Source organism: Netta rufina (assembly GCF_964035555.1).
Source record: "Netta rufina genome assembly, chromosome: 2".
Lineage (NCBI taxonomy): Eukaryota > Metazoa > Chordata > Aves > Anseriformes > Anatidae > Netta > Netta rufina.
The window spans coordinates 53,120,149-53,138,098 of record NC_140124.1 but is presented as its reverse complement, the minus strand read 5'-3'; the positions used below and the strand labels follow the sequence as shown (position 1 = coordinate 53,138,098).

At 48.2% G+C, this 17,950-nt stretch overlaps 1 protein-coding gene across 3 annotated transcripts in view; it reads left to right on the top strand.

Annotated features, from left to right (window-relative positions):
• The first annotated feature begins 9,359 nt into the window (after positions 1–9,359).
• ATXN1 (ataxin 1) overlaps positions 9,360–17,950 on the top strand; it is a 189,813-nt gene continuing 181,222 nt past the window's right edge. For 2 of the 3 annotated variants that reach the window (XM_084282300.1, XM_084282299.1), the window contains exons 1-2: positions 9,360–9,603; positions 15,382–15,517. The gene's annotated coding sequence lies outside the window, so the exon portion shown is untranslated. Of the gene's footprint in view, positions 9,604–10,280; positions 10,345–15,381; positions 15,518–17,950 lie in introns of those variants that run through there. The other variant, XM_084282301.1, reaches the window with a different exon arrangement.

Below are 17,950 nucleotides of genomic sequence, written 5' to 3'. Positions count from 1 at the left end.
CTGTACAAGTTGAGCTTTTTAGGGACTCTCACAGAGCCTGCAAGCTCTCCCCCTGCAGTTTTCAGGACGATCACTACAGGCAGCTCCAAGGAACCGATCAACTTGGCAGTGACTCAGGCTGAGCTAAAAGCTTCTGGGAGCATTCCTGGGAACCTCTGATACTCTGAAGAGACTCTAGTGAGAGACAACACTGGGGCTGGGACGCTTGCCCAGATTGTAAACTGCACAGGAATTTCTGTACAGCTGATAAGCTCTGCCCAGGACCCTGTGAGGAATATATATTTTGTGAAAACACCTACAGGCTCTATGAAGCATCCTTGGGGTGTACAGCAGCAGTGAGCTCTGTCCCCACTGCCCCCTCCTGCCACGCTGGGCACACATAGATATGGATGTGTGAATTATTGGAGGAATTGCTTGCCATTTCCCACCCTCCCTCCCCACCCCATGCACCCCCCCTTACCTTTTTAACCAGCAGAGGGAATCAGAGGGGTTCAAAAATTAGAGGACCTGGGTGTGATAAATGATGAAAGCTCTGCAATGACTATCCCAGGCTACATAGACATAGAAAAGGGCTGGAGCCATAATACAGCAAGGGAGGCATAGCCTAGCAAATAGGGCTTCAGTCTGCAAGATCATAGCGGTGTACATGTATTAAACAAAGTGTGCCTGCTGGTGGGTCACTCGGGAGGTGAGGGCAGTGGCAGTTCCTGTCCGTATGCAGCTATCTTGGTTACTTCTGGGCATGGCCTTACTGCTGGGGAGTGACTGACAGAAGGAGCAGTGCTAGGGAACAGCAGCCAAAGTGCCTGTGGGGTGGCAGAGGGGACCTCGGCTGGCTCTGTCTCTGGGCTAACCTACACTGCTTTTACTGGCAGGCAAAGGGTGTTTATCCCTGCAATTACTGCAGAGTAGCTGGTGTCCTGTAAATCCACACCCTTGATTGCCTCACCTTAACTTGCTCACAAAGGCATACCCTCAAGCACGTAGCTAACTTTATATGTGTGATTCAGAACCACTGAGGCAATGGGACAACTTGTACGCCTTAAAGCAGACACCACGTTTACACACATAGCTGACGATGGCCCGAACAAGGGAGAGAAATGACGTGATGTTTCTGTCCTAACAGATGGGATTTATCATGGAAAGAAAAGGGAGAGAGATTAAATGGCAGGAAAACCACCACGTAATCCAACTTTTGTAGCATTTCAGATTTTTCAGACCTGATCTGCGTATCAGTGTGTGAAATAATCTCCTGGGGTTGGTGGGAGATGTCCCATCACTTCAGATTTTAATACCAGTGTAGGTTGGTTGACAGGGGTAGTTTATGAAAAGGAAAGGGTTTTAGCCTGTGCTGCTACATAAGTATGAAAAAAATGTAAATAGTATCATGGTTTTATTTTTGTTTACATGAATACTGTTTTGTTTTGTCCTTGATATGTGGAATTGTTGCTTTTCTGAGTCCTTGGCTAAGCCTTGGGAAAAGGGAGTGTTCTATATTGCTTTAGTAGTAATAATACTTCTACTCTACTGTGTCATCACTGTTTTGCAAGATAAAAGGTTCATTTTTACTATTCCTTTTCTACAGGCAGAAGAATGGAGTCGGTGAGCATGTGACAGGACTAAGACCAAGACAACAGGAGTCAAAACCAGGTTAGATTTGCAGCAGAAGCAGTGAAGTCTTTAACAGAGCAGTTTGTGTTACAGAGGCATAGGCTAGACCTTTTCCTTCTTGGAAGGACAGTTTAGGGGGAATATGAGAGATGTCTGCGAAGTTCTGGGTAACGTGGAGTGTGTGGGTAGAGACTGGCCACTGAATCAGTGCAAGAACCAGGAACACTGGATGAAGCAGATAGAAAGAGACAAATCTTGCACCAGGGACTCGACCTGGGCAATGTGACACAAGAGGCAGTGGATGTGTGAAGTTTACACGTGCTCAGGGGAAGACTGCACAAGTCTTGAGAGAGAAATCCACCAAGGGCTACTAAGCAGGAAAGAAATCACATCCTACTCAAGATGCCCCTTGAGTTGAAAATAGCAAGAGTCTGGAGAGTATGTGGAGGAAGCAGTACATGGCTGCCTATGCCTCCTGAGGTATCTCCTTATGACCACTGTTGTCTTATGGCCTCTGTATAGCCATTCTTAGGTCCTTCTGTGCCAAGAAAATGAGAATATGAGCTGTGATAAATCTATTGTGAGGAACCATTTCAGAACTAGCATCTCTTGTGTGTGAATAGCTTGCGATGAGACGGTCCTGCCCTCAGGTGTCCACACCATTCTCGCAGCTGTTCTTGACCCCATGGCAGAACAATCCTTGTAAGAGCAAGTCTGTCCCTGTGATAGTAGGTACACTTCACAAGGGCTTGATTTTTTTGATTTTGGGAGAAGCCCCATGGCCAAAGACACACACTTTGAGGTAAGGCTGAAGATGTGCTTTCAGCAGGCAGGTGTTTCTTCCTGTACCGGGATGCCCAACTCAGTTCCTTTTGTGAAAACTGCTTTCACACTGCTGTATTTTTCTTTCAATTGCTGAGTGCCAGGACCTCTAGAGCTTTGCAGAGGTATCTTTCACTACCTTAAGTGTAAATAAATAAATGATGTCATATGAGGACAATATGAGAGCAGATGCAAGGTAGGAAGGCAGGTGGAAACTCTCCTGTGGAAAAAAGTAGGCAGGGAGAAAGAGAGACATCATAAGGCATTTCATCCAAGGTGGAAACAATTACTGACATTAGTAGAAAGGCATGTGCTGAAGGGTAAAGAAAGAACAGGAGGATCTGGAAGATCTCTGAGGGCAAAATGCTGCCCTCAGACTGTAAGATGTCAAAGCAATGCTGGTCTAGTTTTGAACCAGTCTACATAAACTGAAATAAATCTGATTTAATGTGATATCCTACCTCAGCCTTTCCAGGACAATTTTTATTTTATTTTTTTAAATTATGAAGTTTCAGGCTTCTTAGGACACCACATCTCCATGATCCTGCAGAAGAAACAGGCAAAATACTCCCTGTAGTTGGATGAAAGGTAAGTTTACTATGTTGTTTGTCAAAGGCTTGCAAGCTGAAGACTTCCTACTCTCCAGAAAATTCTCTGTCCTGTCATGTCTACAGTCCTCTGCCTGAAGATTTTCCTGTTGACCATGACTATGGATCAAATCTAAGGGGGCATAGCAATACATTCATTCCCAATTTATCCCATTTAAATCTTTGATGTTTATACACCGTTCAAAGTCTCCATTTATGTGTTCCAAGTGGCCACAGATTTGTGGCATACAGTGCCTTTTCAAAACAAACATATGAAGAAATAACATCCTTTGCTGTGTACAAGGTACTAATATCTTGGGACTATCACTCTACTTCTGGTTGCTACTGTATTAGTTATTAGTTCTCCTTTTGACAATGCAATGGAAAGATAGGTACAAAATAACTCTATTCTTGGATGTACAGCAACTTACACTTATTCCCGTTTTGAAACCAAGGTGGGAGCCCAGATGTGCCAATATTGGCTGAATTTGGTAAACTTCAGCTCCAAATTTTCATGAGGGCTTTGAGGCCAAGGCCCTTGTGTGTTATATTTTGTGAAGAGGTAGAGGCAGTGAGGGCAGAGAATAGCTGTTATTCATATGCTGCACCTTTTCTCAATAAAAGACGTTGTAAAGATTTTTAGCGCGTGGACAAAATGTGCAGGCTTGGCAGCAGGACTGAGCTTATTGGCTCTGAAGGTCTGTTAGGTCAATGATCCATGAGGTTGGAAGGATTTGTTCAATAGACTGGAACAGCTCTGTTGGGGCCATTAAAGTACTGAGGTGTCAAAAACCCATGTTTTCAATTCTTAGGTCTGTTCAAACAGGTAGCTCATTCTAGCCCCTTCTTCTCCTCCCATGAAAACTCACTGCGCTTATCAATATACGTATAGCATTGATCAGCAAGACTGTGAACAGGCCTTAGAAACCACACTGCCTTTCTGAAGGTTAAGACACTTAAGAAAGTCCAAGAGTTACTTCCCAATCCAGTGTTAACATGATGGATGCTAATCTAATCTGTCTAGGCCATAACGCCTGTAACAGACCAAAAAAAAAGGGCAAGTGAACTCCCAGATAAGTCCCTGTGTCAGGTATGGTTTAAAGGGAAAACCCGTGTGGACTCTGGCTGCTCCTTGCCAGAAGCCAAGAGCCCTCTCCCAGAGAGCGGCGGGTGAATTCTCGTTAGTTCTTCACCGTCATTTTGGTTGAATGTTAATCCTCGTTAACAGCGCTGCCTTGACAGCCCTGGAAGCCAAGAATTTTCCACACGATGGAGCCTCCCCTGTGTTCTCTGCTGGTGTACTTTGACCCCGATATGAAACGATCACTTCTAGGAATAAGACGGCTGCTGAGTTTCCATTCCCCGTTGGCCCTTCTGCGCATGCCACCTGTAGGGGTAGGTGCGGTGCCAGCGGAGCTATGTGGAGGCCAGGACATGGATGGAGGCCCCAGACATCTTGACACCACAAAGCATCTAACAACTCACACCAGTTATTACTTGAGAGGTGCCTAGACCAACTAAGCACCTCTAGAGAAGGGCTTAGCACTTTTATTTTCCACTGGTCGTGGCTGGAACAACTTCTGGGGCTAGGTGTGGCTGTGGTCAGTCCCAGGGCTGCCACTGCTAGGTTAGCTGCTTTTCCTTCCAAGTCAATGGCCTGACGGACAACATATTCAAAAGACTACGTCAGTCCTGATTTTAAGACTTTATAGGAGTCTTTTTTTTTTAATCCCGTAGTGAATTGCTTTCCTTGTTTAAAACAAACAAATGAAAAAAAAAAAAACCACCACCAAACTTATTTTAGATCTGCATCTAAGGAGCTATTGTTATTTTAAAGCTATTGAAGCCATTGTTATTTAAAGAGCAACTCAAGTGCTTCTTTTCAAAAAACAAGACAATGATGAGGTACACGCTTTTTACATAAATATCGCATTACTATATGATAAGGAATGGCAAACAATGGTTTGTGCAGTGCCCCTACAACCCATTCCTAGGCACAGTGTGGTAAAATAAGTTAACAGCAGCCTTTCCTTTGAATTCACTTGCAAAGGACCTCAGCATATTAGACTGTAGAGTTGTCTGCGTCGCAGTGTAGTACTACATACTTGCTTAGTCCTCATGAATGCTTTGCTCTCATTTCACTAAATGTTAATTTGCATGAGATATTTGTGGCTTTTAAAGAGACAGCATTGGTTCTCCGTGCCTACCAGTCTAATTTCCTTCCATCTGAAAACAATCACGGTTAAGAATTCTGGAGAACTTCATCAGCATCCCTGTTCTGACAGGGTATACACTAATTTCTGAGCGAATTCACAAAAAATAAAGATGTTAGTCATATCTTATTATGTTCGCACAAGTGGCACTTCACGTTAAAGAATACATTCTAAATATGTTATTGTTCGGATCGTGTACATGTTTAGCTTCTCGGAGGAAAGCGTACCTTAATTAGCCAGCTGTAATCCAAATTATAGTTTCTCATTTGCTAAAGCTGTTAAAATACCTTAAATCAACTGCCTATGTCTGAAATAATAATGAAAATAACTGCATTAGCAAAAATTATCTGAATGCTAGCAGGCTATAAATAGATAGGAGGTGGATTGGACAGTCGGCAGATTCTGAGTTGGAATAAAAACATCTTACTTAAGCCAAAAACATGGCAACCAATATTTTCTGTTATAAAAATATTTGAGATGAATTTAGTTTTTATGAAAGCTGTCTGAAAGTGAAATGAATAGCAGTAGTTCTCTGTTTATTTACAAGCCAGTATTAGTACCTGAAGCACAAAGACGGGCACCTTAAGAGCAATGCCAGCAAACCTTTGACTGCATTGAAAAATCCTTTTTCCCATGGGATGGGAATGATGGCATGTTTGTGCTCTTTCAGAGAAACCTCCACCTTGATAATGCTTGTCATCTGAGCAAACGGTATGACAGGTCTGTGAAGTGGATTACTACTGTCCACTAGAGGCTGTAATGAGACCAACAATGTCATTTTATGACAAATTGAAGACTTAGACTGTAATAATCGATAATTGTAAAATTACTTTTCACACGCAATACGTCATCAATCACTGGATTTCCCTGAATGTGACTGTTTAAAAAAAATCCACATCCTTATGCCTCTTATTTTCCCATTTTTCACAGATGCTGTTAACTGCCTAATACATGCATGTAGATGACACTACAACTGGTATATCAAAAGATGGTTTCTGATAGACAGCGTGCATCTTGCATGTCAAATTGATAACTACCTTTTGGTCAGGAAGGTATTCAGCTGGGAGTCATACCAGTCTCAGCAGGTCACTGGCAGGAGATAAAACATCTCGAGTGGTGGGAGGCCTTGTGGCCCACTCACCACCGAGGTGTTGGAGCCCCTCTCTGTCCTGCCTCTCTCCATTCACGTTGTCTGAACTGCCCTGGTCTGTAATCACGCCTCTTTTCTGCCACAGATGCCTTTTTCTTCTGTCTTAGTTCTGCACTTGTGGGGTAATAGGCTGCACTGCCTTAATGGACAATAAGGGCCTTTGTGCCGGCTGTTCAGCAAAGATCACATTCAGGTGCTGTTTCTCACCTCTGCCTTCACCAGAGCTTCCATATTTTGTGGTTTTCACCATGGAGGGACTATTTTGAGCCCCAGTGTTGGCCCTCAGTAGGGAACTGCAGAGGCACAATGACACCTTGAGACGTGGTAGCACAACCCGGGTGTCGGGAAATGTCGGTGGAGGTGCAGTCCCCTTATCTCTATCATCTTATGCAACCAACATCCATCAAGTCGAATGGGAGGTGAGCAATGGCTCACGAACCTGATGTGGCTGGCTGCAGTTATGGCACTTCCCAAAGCCATGCTAGCTCAGGAAAATGAATATTCCTTCAATTTACCATTGACTTACATTTTAGGGGTCTCTTTTCAACTCTGAGGCAGAAATATGGGCAGAGATTCGAAAGCCTGGAGCATGGCAAAAAATGTGGGTCCTGTGGCTTACACCGTAGCCACAGGACGGAGGAATACACAAGCCTCTTACATGAGTCTGCTGGAGAAGGGAAAGTTGCCCAAAGCTTGCTTCAGCATGAATGTGGCTTCTCTTTCTCCGCGCGTGCCACACCTCTTGGCAAGGTGAAGGTTTGAGAAGGAAAGATTCCTTTCTCCTGAGGTAACAGGAGTACAACTGGAATAAAAAAGGTGGCAGTCGGGAGAATGCCGCGCACGCAGAACTGGACCCCGAGGATGGGGTTGCAGCTTCTCCAGGGCCTTCACTTGATTTTCAGTAATCTCCAGCCTCTGCCTCTCTCCCGTGGTTCCTTTTATTAAATCAATGAACCTTGCATTAGCTGGGTGAAGATCATTTGCTGTCTGCTACGCTGCTGTGGATGTGCTGTCTCGTAGTGCTGAGTGGCACGTTTGCCCAGACATCCTGGCCTGCTGCTGCTTCTGTCCCCAGACCACTCCTAAGGTGGCACACGATGTTGGGTTTCATAGGGAACCTGAACTAAAGACGCAGAAGTTGCACTGGTAAAAGATCCATAAACTTCATAAAGCCAGTCTATATTACAGAATCAACACTAAATCAAGAGCTCTGCAGCTTTCAGTGTTGTTATTAAATTCTCTGGCAATTACGGAGAGCTAGCACAGCCCTTTGGAGAAGGGACTACTCTGCTCGTCTGCACTCTGGCAGAGCACTAGGGTGCTTTGCATCTAGATGCTAATGCTAGATACAATGCTAAAATGCTAATATCTATGGACACATGAGAGATGTATCTGCACTGGAGATCTGGTGGCTTGGAGCTCGCTGTGGTGGTGGGGGCGAACGGGCCCAAGCTGCAGCGGTGGCCACGCGGCATGGAGCGTGCTGACGGCGCTCCTGGAGCCTTTCTGAGGCCTGTGAGCTGGGGATGGTGACCCCACAGCACCCAGCTGTGTACCTCAGGGCCTTTGGTATGTTTGTTTGTGGTGCCTTTGGGGTGGGGAGTGGGTTTCTCAGCGCTGTACCTCCCTTTCTGATGCAAAAGCAGAGGGAACGCTTCCTTGCAGACTGCTGTCAGGTTGCATGCAAGCAGAGCAGCCCGTTGTCCTTTGTGTTCCTCCCATTCATTTTGTCCATAACTTATTTCCTCAAGATGTACCTGTCTCGGTAATTTGGTGTTTTGTCATTTCTTCTAAGACTCAAAGACCAAACCAGAAGGCGGGAGGGATTTTCTCTGCTCAACACTTTGCATCCGTGCTCATTACTTGCCCACCAGTCGCTGCAGCTTATGGCACGGCAGAGATGCATGTGACAGAAGCAAGAGGGTAAGGAGCTGGCGGGGGAGCATCAGCGAAATGTAAGTTTCCCTGCCGGGGGAGCGTTTGGGAGAGGCTCGCAGGGGTCTGCGTACAGCTGAGAGAGACGTGAGGGGATTCTGATGAAATGCGCGCTGAGGAATCCAGAGGGAGGTAGTACCCAAACATGCGTGGTGCAGCCCTGCCTGTCTTGTAGTTCAGTGACGGTATGAGTCAGAGCCTCTTTGGTCTGAATGAAGTGGAAGGTACTCTCTACAAAGCAACTCAAGCATATGCCAAGGATCCGGATAAATAAAACTAATTCAGAAAACGGGAGTGGGATGCGGGCTCTTGCTCTACAAAGCGTCGCAGCTCTCCACAGTGAAATGCAATATGGCATCTTAAATAAAATCACCCTCTTCTGACTCGCACAGAGGCTGCTTCAGAGCATTCCCTGGCTTCCAGCACAGTTTTATTTCCTCCCCTAGAGAGGCAGACCGGCCTCGACCGAGCAACCGATTTCCACGCATCCCTCGAACCAGCGCTCCCTGCCATTTCTGAAGGACGGCACGCTTCGCTAGCCGCCTCTGCCCTCCCCGTTAAACAATATAGCGTTGTGTTTTTTCTTTTCTTTTTTTTTTTTTTTTTTTTTGTCTCCCCAGCTCATTTACTTCACCCTGCAAACCGCTGCCAGGTCCCCGCCACGCAGCGTGCCCACGGCGGCGGTGGCGGAGGGCAGTCGGCCGGCCTCACCCTGGGGGGCTGCAGGCAGGGGAGAGCCGGGGGTGGGCACCCCTTAGGAGCCCCCCAAACCCCGGATCCCCCCACCACGGGTCCCCACAGCCCCTGGGGTGGCCCCATAAAGGGTTAAGGCCGGCTGGGCCCAGCGGTGCTGCGCGTATGCAATAAGCTGTGCGGCTCGCCTGGCCGCCTGCCAGAGTGTTGCCTTGCCTCCTCCTCCTCCTCCTCCTCCTCCTCCCTTCCCCCCCCTCTTTTGCATGAAGTCGGATCCTTGAGCTGTTGCAGAGGCAGCCAACTGCTCCATATTTGGCTGCTCTTACACATTTACATACTGGAGAGCGGAGAGGGAGCGGGCGCTGCACCGCAGACATCATTGCTACTACAGCGCCGGAGACATCCCGGACCCGTGTCACTGCAGGGGGAAGGAGCAAAACAAACAACACCCCCACCCCCACCCCCAAAAAAAAAAAAAAAAAAAAAAAAAAAGAGAAAAATCAGCCCCAAGCCCTCTGGAAGCTAGGAAGAGATTTGTGTGCGAGCCTCTGTCTGACCCCCCCGCCAGCCCCACCTCCACTGACACTTTACAGTAAGTGCCTTTTTCTTCCTCCTCTGCTTTCTGCCTGCCCCCCCCGGGTTCCTGCCCTTGTTTAGGCGGCTGGAAAAACACAGGGACGGGGATTTTGGGGGGCTGCTCTGCACCGGGGGAAGGGGGGGGGGCAGCTCGCTGCGGCCGGGCGGGGGCCGCGAAATGGCCGAGGGGTGGCGAGACGGGGGGGGGGGGGGGGTCCTCCTCTTCCTCCTCCTCCTCCTCTTCCTCCTCCCGGAGGGTGAGGAAGCAGCAGGAGGAGGAGGAGGAGGAGGAGGATTGCGGAGGGGTGCCGGTGGCCGCGGGGAGGGTGGACATTTTGCGAGCGGCGGCGGCCTCGGGGTGTGTGTTTGTGTGTGTGTGGTGGTGGTGGTGACACGGGCTGTGTGTGTGTGTGTGACACGGGGTGGCGACACTGTATGTGTGTGTGTGTGTGTGTGTGTGTGTACACGAGTGTGCCAGGGGCGCACACACACACACACACACACACACACAGCCCGGAGGGGGTGGCCGTGCGGGCCCGGCGGGCGGGCCGGGTGCCGGCAGGGCCGGCGGCCGCCTCCCGGCGTACGTAGTACGGGGCTGGGCGGCTGCCGGAGGGTGAATGAAGCGAGGAGGCGGCCGAGGAGGAGGAGGAGGAGGAGGAGGAGGAGGAGGAGGCGGCGCTGGGCCGGGGATGTGCCCGGAGGCAGCCCCGAGCCGCTTCGCCCCGGGCCCAGGCCGGCTGCTGGACGCCACCCGGTACCGCCGGCCGGGGGGAGCGGGGCGGGGACAGGGGGACAAGGGGACAGAGGGACAGGGGGACACGGGGACAGAGGGACATGGGGCAGGGGGACACGGGGGGCATGGGGAGGCCGCCCCCCTCCGCCCCCCGCCCGCAGGTCCCGGGCTCGGGCTCGTCCCCGGCGCCGCGCTGGGTTGGGGTGGCACCTCTCCCTTCCGTTTTTATTATTATTATTTTGAGGATAAAAGGGGGGTAATTCGCCGGGAGAAGAGGAATAAATGACCCCCTTCCCCCCTCCCTTTCCGTCCGTGCCGTGTGGGTGCTTCCTCGGGAGATTAAAGTGGGAATTACAGCGCGCTGCGAGGCGCCGGCCCCTGCCGTAACAGCGATAGCGATAATAATAATAAAAATGACGGGATCGGGAGCGATCTGCCCGCTCCTGAAGAGGAGGAATTGCTGGAGAGTAATAATAGCAAAGAAAACAAGTCGGAAGCCCGTTATATAATGCACTGTGCAGATAACAAGAGCGACGGGCTATTTTTATTTTGTTTACCGTATGCCGTGTAATAGGGACTCCTCCGAGCAGCATCCCTCAGCTCGGGCTGGGATCGGGCAAAATTCGGGTCCTTCCTCCCCTGCCCAGCCGGGGAGGCTCGGGGCCGCGAAACGTTCGCCCTGGCCAGCCTTTTCTTTGTGCGGCTGGGGAATTGTGCAGGTCCGTGACCTTTGCTTGGAGACCTCCTCCGTTTCGTGTGGCAGGGAAATTCGCGTTTCGCCAGGCAGGTTACACGTTAACCTTTAGCGCTCGGGGCTGGGCGCTTTGTGCAGGAAGGGTTACTTCGACGTGTCAGATGTGGTCAGGCGTAGTGAGCGGCTCTGCTTACAGGCTGGGAAGTCAAGGACTTTTAATTTCAGTTTCGAGCGAAGCCTCCCACTAGAGGAAAATCCAGGCTTCGCCTCCATCCCTTGCTGCTCGGCTGGCGCAGGCGGCTCGGCTCCCCGGCGAGGGCGATGAATGGGGGAGAGGCAAACTGAGGATGGCCGGGGAAGGCGCAGCGGTTTCGGAGATGCTGCAGGGTTGTAGTAAGTTGTAACCGTGCCTCATCGCCCCTGGTGTGTGGGTACGAGCGGCCCAGTGGCTGCAGGCAGCTCGCATGCCGCAGAGGCTGGGAGCTGCTCCTCCACACCCATCCATCCATCCGTCCGTCCGTCCGTCTGTCTGTCTGTCTCATCATGCAGCTACATGTCAGCGGTGCAGGCTTGCGAGCGCGCTTACTCCAGCCCTGATCAGTCGTGTAATTAGATCAGGCTGCCATGGTAACAGACAGGATTCCTCGGCCATTCAGGTGTGCGTGCGTGGCGTGTGCCCGGGCTACCTCCAGCCCTGCGCGGCCGCCTCGGCGTGCTCTTGCGGAAAATCGAAGGATGCCGGCGATCTGATCGCTTCCCCGTGGCTGAACTTCTCGGGGAAGGCTGTTCCCCGCCGACCCGGTGGTATCGGGCGCATCAGGCGGCGTGTGGCGTGCTTATCAAGTCAGCTGAACCCTCTTGCGAATTAACAAAGGTGTGGTGCTCTGCAAGAATGCACCTCGCTTATAAAAGCTGGCGTAAAACTTTCCTCGGAGTTTCCCTTTCTCGGCGGCTGGCTCTTTTAACCGTTCGGTGGCTGCAGCCGGGCGGAGGGCTGTGGCAGCTCCCAGCCAGGCGCCGGGTTTTTAGGCCATAGCCTTGGAGTTGGGCGCTCACGTGCAAGGTGCCGAGCACATTCTGCCCTCTGACATTAAAATCGGTGATACCAGCTACCTCTGGCAGCACTCACAGCTGCTGGGTCTCCCTGTGCTTCTCAGAGAGCACAGGGCCCTTTTATATTTTAGGTGAAATATCATTTTGCTCATGATTAAAACTCCCAAGGAGTATACTGTATTTAAACCAATCTTATCAGCAAGTAATTCCTTTCCAATATTCTGATTTTTTTTCCTTTTTTTTTTTTTTTTCCTCATCTAAATATTATAGCAGTAGGACAGGAGACTTTCTGCCCCAAAGTTTGCAATACCTTGAAAAAATAGGCAGTCTAATTAGCTTAGAGCTGCGTACTGCTCTTAAAAAATGTGTTTAACCGAGGAATGTCTGTCTGTCTTCCTCCTCGGTGCTAGGGCTCTTTTGAGCCACCCTTGCACAAATGCAGGTATAATTTTTTTAAGGCACCAAATTTGGCGCTCTGCTCTAATGCCGTAAGCCTGGAGCGACTCCAGTGGACTGGCTTGTGAGCCACTTACACGGGTGTATATCTAGAATAACTCCATTTATTGGACTTAATCCAGGCATGTAGTAGAGTAGCAGAGCCCAGAAAGTGAGCTGCCGCGTACAGCCATGATTTTCTCTCTCCCTTTTTACGGCAAAAAGCACTGTGGGCTTTAATAGGATTTTTGCCTGACGAAGGAGCTGCTGCAGCCACGTGCCGAAGCGGCGAGCACCTCTCTCCCAGCCACTGATCTCCTGTGCATTTACTCCTGCTGCTACGGAGCTTGGCCCGGAGGATTTCGTGTCTCGGTGATGAGAAATCACCGGCGCCCGCAGCTCGTAGTGCCAGGCAGGAGCGTGACGCTGCCCAGAGCCATCTCGCCGAAGCAGGTATTTTTAACAGCGCCGGGCTTGCAGCGGCGCACTCGGAGGACGAAGGAGGAACGCCCGCCGGCGGCTCGGCTCCTGCGGTGGCCGGCAGTCCCGGTGCAGTGAGCTGGCAGGTCTCAGCCCGGAGGCATTTCTCCTCGGAGGGGCGAGAGCAGGGGCAGGCAGCTTCATCTAGCAAAGAGCAGCCTTTGACTGGCTTGCCCTCGGTGCTGGGAAGGAATATCCTCCCCTCGGCACGGCCGCCTCCGCGACGGGCCACCGTGCCGAGGGGGTGGCTGGAAATAGAAGAGCCTGCAGAAAGTGAAATAATCGCACGCAGCTCGGCTCCTGTAGCGTGAGCCGCTGCCTGCCTCGTGCTGCTCATACATATTTTATTGTAAGACAAATTACCTGTGTGACTAAGAGCATTAGAAAGTAATTATTTTCAAAAAGGCCATATATACACAGTTTAAAAGACTTTTTTGAAAATAAACAGTGCAGCTCTTCTCTCTTGCCCTCCTGGCCTGATTTGATTTATTTGGAAAGGCTGAAAAAGCTAGTCTTATTTTAAGATACTCTTACGAGAGACCTGGAATTTCATTTAACAATTTTTTTTTTTTTTTATGTAATAGATCCAGTGGCCTAGTTTCACGTTAATTAAGAAAATAGGCATTAAATGCAGTCACCTGAAAAGCAACTAATGCTTTAAACACCAGAATTTGAAAATAATTGCAGTAAAGCAAACTAAAGGCCTGATTTCCCCCCTCGCTGAAGTTGGGCGGCCCGTCCTGGTGCGTGTGGCAGCCAGGACTGTCATTGTCATTGTCATTGCTCAGGCAGTGCAGTTGCTTTTGTTGTGGTGTGCTAATTGAAGGGGGAAACGCGATGAAGAAGTATCGCAGGGCTCAAAGGAAATGCGTGTGGGAGGCAGCTCGCTCGAGAGCAGGCGGCCGGCGGGGCAGTCTCGGGCCAGGCAGCCAGGTTCGCGGTGAGTGCAGGTTTGGGAGGCAGTGCAGGCACACTGTGTACGAGTCACCGAGTTCAGATAACAGGCTTAAACGGAGGGCTCCGCGGAGGCTACCGTAAGCACCGCTGCGTTAGCAAATGAAAATATAATTAGCACAAGGAATAGAGGTACGGCAGGCTTGGCGCAGGTACATAGTTCAGGGGAATGGCCTGCTGTATTCAGTGACTTCTGCGTAGGAACTTGCATGCTTCTCAAAGCCTAAGCTTTGCAAGCTGAAAATCCTGACCTCCTCATTTCGCCGTACTTTTCTGCCGGTCTCTTAAGTGAGATAAATAAATAAGTAGGTGCTTGGACAAAGGCCCTGTATTTTGGAATCTGAGGTCATGTGCACGTCTTGTACAGTGGTTCACGTTCTTTGTGAGTTGAGGATTTTAGCTCGGTTTTGGCTTAGCTGGTCCATGACTCATGTTTTTAAATGTAAGAAACTTTGCAGACTCCAGACTTTTGTGAAAAGACGAAAACTGAATCGATGACCTTAGTTCCTTTTTGATCTCCGCACATACACTGAGAGTGTAGTGCTTGGTGCTCCCCCCTCCCCGAGCTGTAGTCTGGGTCGGCTCTAAAACATGCAAATCTGTGTGCGTGTATCAGCCCCAGTCTGCAAAGTTACTTTAGTACGTGTCCCAGCGAGGGTTGTGCTGAATGAGGATTGATTAAAGAACCTATCTGGAGTTAAGTATGTGTGTAAATCCTTCCATAAATAGGAACGAGTAAGTATGCTCATAAACTGAAACAACAAAAATGCTTCTCAGTGAGGGAGAAACGGTCTCACTAAATCCTTTTATTGTCCCAAGAGTGATAAAAATACTTGGTGAGATTCCAAGTGAAAAAAAAAACACAACAAAATGTATTTTGTTTAATATGTGATGTCAGCAGAAATTCAATGCTGGCTCTTTGTAATTTTACTGAAGAAAAATTCAGAAATAGAAAAAAAAAAAAAAGAACCACACTGGTAGTGTTTTCCTTTCATCATATTATTTGGGCACTTGGGGTAAAATGTGTCGCCTCTAGCATGCCAGTGTTATGTTGACAAAACGGGGCGCAAGGTAATGCCACACACCCAAAGCTGGTTGTTTTTCATCTGATTGTAGTAGTTGCAGGAGTAGGTTTTCTGGATGATGCCCCTCCTCGAACAAGATGTGTTTTGTTGGCAGCAGTGACAGTCCTCTCAACTGGCTTATGATTCTTCACCTCATTAAGATCACATTTAGGGAAAGAGCACTCAGTCTGACTAAATGGGCTACGTTCTCTCCTGTATGTGCTCTGGCTGCGGGAGTCAATCTATAGTTTTATTTGTGCTTGAGTAATAGCAAAAGCAGCCTCTCTCCGTCTTCCTTAGGGTGACTTAGCGTCTCGTAAATTGCTCGATTCTTAATTGTGTTTCTGTTTCTTTTCATGTTGGTTTCCACCTCCTCAGCATCTGGATCAAGAGTCACGTCGCAGGCCAAGCCAGACGGGCAAGCAATACAAGCTGTGAATTTACTGCTGACCCCTGTAGCACAGTGACCACCTTCGCTTTTGTTTTCGCCATACAGAGATGCACTGTCAATAAGGTGAGAAAATAACACCTTTTATTTCCTCTAACAAGCTGCACGCTGTCTGCTCTGGGTTCTGGTCAACGCAGACACCTGAGCGGTGTGGTGTCTGTGATTACCTTCCCATGAAATGTTTGTACTTCCCTTGCCTGGCAGTAGAGGTCCTTGAGAAACTCTCGTCAGAAAAAATTCCATTAACTCTGGTGACTCAGTTCGGTGACTTACAGGGCGCTGGGTTCCAGATGAGTGGTTTCATGTTCACCTCCAGTCAGAGTATGCTCAGTTGCTAAAAGATTGTAGTATGAATGGAAAAGTTTACAGTCCTTGATTTTTATTTTTTTGTTGTTGTTGTAAAATGCTACGTGTGTAATTATATAAATCCTTCCTGCGCTTTTATGAACATTTTTAGTGGTTCTCGTTGCTTGCAGCCTGTTGGACTTTTCCAGCATCCTGGTTTTCTCACGTGCTAAACTGTGCATGGCATGAGGATACTTGCCAGGATAGCTAGTCACCCATGACATGCCTGGGTGTCTTTTACACTAGTGTGAGGTATGTTTGCATTTCTTCTGATAATGTTGCCCTGAAATCCTGGAACCAGACAGAATATAGCCACGTACATCTATCAGTCTCTGCTCCCTCTCCTCTTCCTTTCCTCTCCCCCTCCTTCCCATATGGCTGGGGAGAATACCTTGAAAGAACCAATTCTCAAGGCTCAACAATCATACTGCCAATAAAAAGAACATAAATTTTTATTTTATTTCTTTAATCTGATTGTCATTAAGCCAGCCTGATTTTTTTGGACCTGTTTTATGATTTTTGAGTGCTTGGGATTGGCAATACTGCTAATGCTTTAAAAAAAAAAAAAAAAAAGATATAAGGTCGTAAGAAAATTGCTGGTATCTTTACATAAAGGAAATTGAAATGTAGTGGTTACTTGCAGAAATTCTGGATGTGTTGTTTTTTTTTGTTTTTTTTTTTTTTCCTATGCATAGCCAGAAAATTCAATCACTATAGCATTGTATTTGTGAGGGGCTGACCAGAAAGTCTTCATTGCAGAATAACTTTTTAATGTATATAGCGTGTCAGAGAGAAGTGTGTGGCACGTAATTTACATTTTATTGTGGCTGTGGGGCAGGGTGCTGTGCTCTGAAGGGAAGTTGTCTAAGCAAGCAGTTACAAGTAAAGACATGCCTCTTAGGGTTTACAAATGAGCCTGAGTGGTGGGGGTGGATTGTAACCAATATACCTCTTTGGAGCGATATGAATTTCTGGAGACTGAAAAGCCAGACAAAGTGCCCGTGCGCTGACACATTTCATCTTTCGGTTTTGGAAGAAAACTGACTTGGTAGCAGCTCTTGGCTTGGGAGATCAAATAGAAGGAAGCTTTTTGTTATGACATGAACATTTCCACAACGCATTTCATTTTTTATTTTTTTTTTATTTTTTCAGAATTGGCTTAGGTTGCATGAAATTGTATTTATTTACAGCAACAATTACTACAGGAAAGGCTTCTGTCTCTTAACTAGAAGTAATCACTTAGAGTATATTGGTCAAATCCTGTGAATTATCACATTGTGCTACCCACAACCTATCACTAAGTCACCTCGAGTATTTTAGCATCTAGCGTTTCCTGTGATTGCATAAAAAAGAATATATGTTACGAACATTTTGCATTTAAAAAAAAAATAACCCAGTTAAGGCTGCTGTCGTTGGCTCAGTTACAGGCATGACAGGAATACAGGACTATACTGCTTTTTTTTTTTTTTTTTTTTTCCTGTACCGGTGCAGTTTGAAGTATAGCATTGTTTTTGTGGGCCTTCGATCAGGTTTACTGCTGCTGCTTTTCTTGTTCTTGGACATGCCGTTTCAGTCACTGAGTTTGGGGTACCTCTCTGTTGGCCTTGTTAGTTCTTCTTTTCTCTAGGGAATGATCAAAATCAGGCCCACTGTATAAATAAGTAAAGTACAAGTTCCTGAGATAGCAACTGCCTGCTTGCAGGCGTTATCTCTGTCACTTGATTTAACAGAAGGGAGCTCAAAGTAGTAACACGTGAAACAAACGTGACCCGGAGCAGCACAGTGAGCAGCCACAAATAGGTTTCACAGATCGAGATCGAGCACTGTATGCTACAGCACAGCATCTTTTCCGGCGCTCGCGTTTGTTTCAGGGGTAAAGGTGACAGCAGCCCGCTCCATTTTATGCAGACCTGAGTTATTACCACAGCATCTGTCAGAGGGACTGAGCATCGGGCACGTTCCACTGATCGCATCCAGTATCAGACCTGGGAAACACAGCTTTGGGCCTGGCGTCCCCAGGTGTGTATTTCATAGCTTTACTCACACGAGGAGTCGCCTGCCTGCTGGGAGGAAAGCTGCTCTGGTGTGTGAGCTTCAGGTGTGCCCACCACTCCAGCTCCAGCAGCTTCCTTGCAGAGTCTGCTGAGCATTTTG